The sequence below is a fragment of the Callospermophilus lateralis genome, unplaced genomic scaffold (assembly GCF_048772815.1).
Source record: "Callospermophilus lateralis isolate mCalLat2 unplaced genomic scaffold, mCalLat2.hap1 Scaffold_63, whole genome shotgun sequence".
Taxonomy (NCBI): Eukaryota; Metazoa; Chordata; class Mammalia; order Rodentia; family Sciuridae; genus Callospermophilus; species Callospermophilus lateralis.
Window position 1 is genome coordinate 10,424,495 of NW_027514713.1, and position 4,320 is coordinate 10,428,814.

Here is a 4,320-nt window from a genome sequence, read left to right on the forward strand (position 1 = left end):
AATTAACCTCTGACACTTAGTCAGAAAGTGGACTATGAACTATTCATTGTGTTGAAGGATTATTGGCTTCAAAATATAAAAGTTTATTTTAAATGGTTTATGTTTTTAGAATGAAGCTGCCTTGGTGCAGTATATATTTGGAGCCAAAATATTTTCCCCCTAAATATCCCCCACTTAAACTAGAGTATCCTTCCAACTTTAAAATGTGCAATAAGAAATACTTTTGTTTTAGTTAATGTAGCATATACAATTGCTAAATGATTTAGAATGTCATAATTATGGACATTTCCTGTGGAAATGCTTTAAGAACATGTATTTCCAGTATCCTATTTTTAGTGTATTCCAGTTGATAACAGAGAAATGGTGTTTTATAAGCTTGAGTTTTCTCTTTAAATATCTGGTCGCAGAGACTGTTACGCTAAAAATGTTTACTCAAAGATCATAAACTTCATTTTCCTTCTTGCTGAAGTTCTTTGTTGTAATAGTTCATAAAAAAATTGTTTATTAATATTTCCCAAGTGTCTGTTGATTCATTGGATCGTCATGAGACTTTGTGCCATTGGGGAAGCATGTAAATTCACTCTTAGAACTGAAGATGGTGACTTGGCAGCATATTTCCTGTTGCTCACTGTTAAGGAGGCTGGACCTTGGTCAACTGTGGACTTATACAGAGGAATTTCTTTTACTTGTGAGAAGTCTTGTGGCTCTATTTTTGTAGCACATTCATGTACTTTTTTCTAACCACTGTCCATGTGAGAATGGTTTTCTGAGAATGAGTTTACATTAGTAGCAAGAGTTGTTTGACCTGAAGTTCTACTGCTTTTGCCATTATTGCATTAAAACAGTAAAATATAGGGTGGTATGTTGTGTCTATAAAAAGTAAGGAAATTTCTTTTAAAAAAATGTACACCTTGCCACTGATTTTCAAGGAATATGATAAAAAAAATTAGAAAAGTATAATCCTCTGAGAAAGAATGAATGAAACTCTAAGGCTTATAATGTCTTTAATCAGCAACTATGGGCTGAATTAAATTCTTCTTTTTTTTTACAGATACTCAAATATATTTTATTTAAAAATCAATTAAAGCAAGTCCTGAATCTGTAACTACTGTCTTTAAAACAATGTTTCTAAGAACTAGCTCTCCAGAGCTGTAATTTTAATTACAGCAATTTTAACAGTACATTTTAAGAGGTTTAAGATTTAAATAAAATATAAAAGCCTGGTACTTTTGTTTACTGCTAGACCATATTCTTCCATTCTTTAAAGTTCTAGAAAGTAATAGGATTGTTGGAACCTAGAACATATCATTGTTCTTTTTATGTCCCCTAAGTATTCTCAAAATAGGTGCAAAAGCTTCAGTGTGAAACAAAATCTCTGTGAAACAAAATCTCTAAACTACTGAAGATGACTCAGAATCAAAAAGAATTTGAGTCCGTTAGGAAGAATTCAATCTACATAGCCTCCATTTAATATCAGAAGCAGCAGCTGTGTGTAAGAGGAAAACCATATAATAGCTTATGCCATTTTTAACCATGTAAAATAAAATTTAAGTCACAAACACCAATTTTGAATGTATCTTTCAACCTCTACTGGACACAAGGCAATGCTGAAGTTACTATAACTTCTAATTTTAAAATAGCATTTAAATAAAGGTGATGTCAGCTAGGAAGATAAATTTTCAAGGAAAGGCAGATTTATTTTTTTATTCAAAGCAACAGTAGTTTTCCCTCTAAAGCCTTTTTTGTATTTATTCTATTAGTAAGCTATAATGCGTTCTACGTAGTTTATCTGAGCAGTTCTGAGCCCACCCATAGTTTCCTCTCCTTACATCCATCTGATTGTACCACTTCTGTAGCAAAGCCCAAGGTAGCTGCCCATATACCGGTTGTGAGAATATTGTCCCTTGATTCAATTATACTTTTGTATCTCAAAAGTTTTAGAAGTCCTCTCCAGCAAATTGTGTTTGAGTTTAGTTACTAAAATCATTTCATTTGTGAAGCAGTAGTGTTTCAACCTGAAAGTACTACTGCTATAGTTGTAATTATTGTCCAGTGACTCATCCACTCCCACACTAGAAAGTAAATTTAAACAACTAATTTGTGAGATACAGATTGTTTTGTGTTAATTGCTTCAAGATAAAACCACCTTTTTTGGCGGGGGAGGTTTGGTCATTCAGGTCTGAATTAAAGCTAAGCTAATGACAATGTTCAATTTAAGTTTGTTTAATGCTGATGAAAGACATTCATACAAAGCATCCTCTTTTTTTATATATAAGCCCATTCTTTGGTGGCAGCTGGGGTTGTGGCTTAGTGGTAGAGTACTTGCCTAGCACAGGCAAGGCCCTGGGTTTAATCCTCAGCATCACATAAATAAATAGAAGTTAAAAAAAGCATTCTTATGTGAAGGATGCTAAATGTTTCTTCATATAAATTATCACTTTGAGGGGCTGGGGTTGCGTGTGAGGCACTGGGTTTGATCCTCAGCACCACATATAAATATAAAGGTACTGTGTCCATCTACAACCAAAAAAAAAGTTTTGTTTTTTTTAAATTATCACTTTGATATACATGTTTTATAGTCAATGAAAAAACAGAAAGAACAAGGTATCAGTTTTGCTACATTTTAATCGTAGATTTTAAGGGAGCAACTTCAACATCAGTAACATCAAACAAAAGGTACTGAGTACTCCACAGGGTACAGAGTGCTGCCAAGCACCTTGGAAAGTTTACATGACATGGAGAAGATGAGGCCCTTCTCTTGAGAAGTTTACAGTCTGGAAATTTTGACTACTCAGAGTTTCAGTTGAGTGAACATTTTATTAAGGCAAATTCTTCATTTCCTAGAACTACTGTAGACTGGACTATTTTTGCACTTGTGAAATTAACCCAATCCAAATGAAAGAAAAGACTAAATTTGGTTGAGAATTCTTTCAGGCTCATATAGTTTTATTAAAATTCATCTAGTAAACAAAATTGACCTAACAGACAACTGAAAAATTAAAGACTAGATCTCTTGAAGTGCAAGGGCTAAAATTACTGTTATTCATTTTAAAAAGCAAACAGATGGTATGATTAGGGTTTACACTAGTTTAAAAATAGGCCAAGTATTGCATTCCCTTCATGCATTGTTCATTTAAAATAGTGAATATTAAAATACATGGGTTCTACATGTAACCCACAAAAAACTCCTCACAAATCTTTATGTTCTGTGTATCAAATATCCACCTTGTGTACTATGAAAGTTTTATTTATTTCTCATCATTAAGTTAAAAGTAATGTAAATGGTGAAATTATAATAGGCTAATGACCTGCATATTTTCATATGAATGTCAATATATCTAAATAGGAAATAAATGGCAGTTGTATCTACCTATATTAAAAAAATAGAATATCTTTCCAGATTTTGCATACTCATCACTTTATAAAGACAAGGTATGCAGGTTTTAAGGTTTCACAATCAGTTGTCAGAAAAACAGCAGTTGTTCCTGCAGTATCTCATTAGCATCTGACTCAATTATTTTTAGATGACATGATTTAAACCCACCCCAAAATTTGTAATTATTCTGAGAGAGATGGTTTTAATGTTAATCCTAGAATCATTAATGTTAACCCTAGAAACAATAGCAATGTGATGTAGAACAACTAATCAACATGACTAAAAATATGCTCACTTTCAGAAAAACAATCTGGTCATCTGGAAAAAAATCACAGCTACAATCTGGGGGGCACTCCCATATAAGATATTGATCTGGTCAAGGCACACTATTTCTAAGTAGAACTATCAGATGAGGGTGAATTTAGGCCAGCTCTAAGGAACAGCCTATAAGACAGACCATAACTGATCCAATTTCCTTTCAAAGCAATCTGGTACTATCCTACCCAATTCAATTCAAAAGTTTGAAGTTAATTCAAATCAAAAGACCATATTGGAGCAAAAGTGAACAAATATGTAAACTCTAACACATTCTTATTGCTGTATTTTAAAGTTTGAAGATGAGCATTGCTACCACAGCAGTATTGTTCCAGGAAGCAGGGTAGGAACAGTGATAAATTAGGAAAAAGACTATTAATTGCACAATTAATAGAAAAGTAAAAACATGTTTCAAAATCTACAATAAACCTTGTATCCAAAGGAGTCATAACAATGAGGTGCTGGACTTTAGTTCTGTGGTACAGCTTTGCAATGGACTCACTGGCCTATAGGTACGGCTCACTTCCTGCCTCCTGAAGGATGAATATGCTACCCAGAGCTATGATGGTTTCTACTGAGTGGTAAAATTCACAGAAATTCCACATTACTCATGCCAGAATCATTCCTTG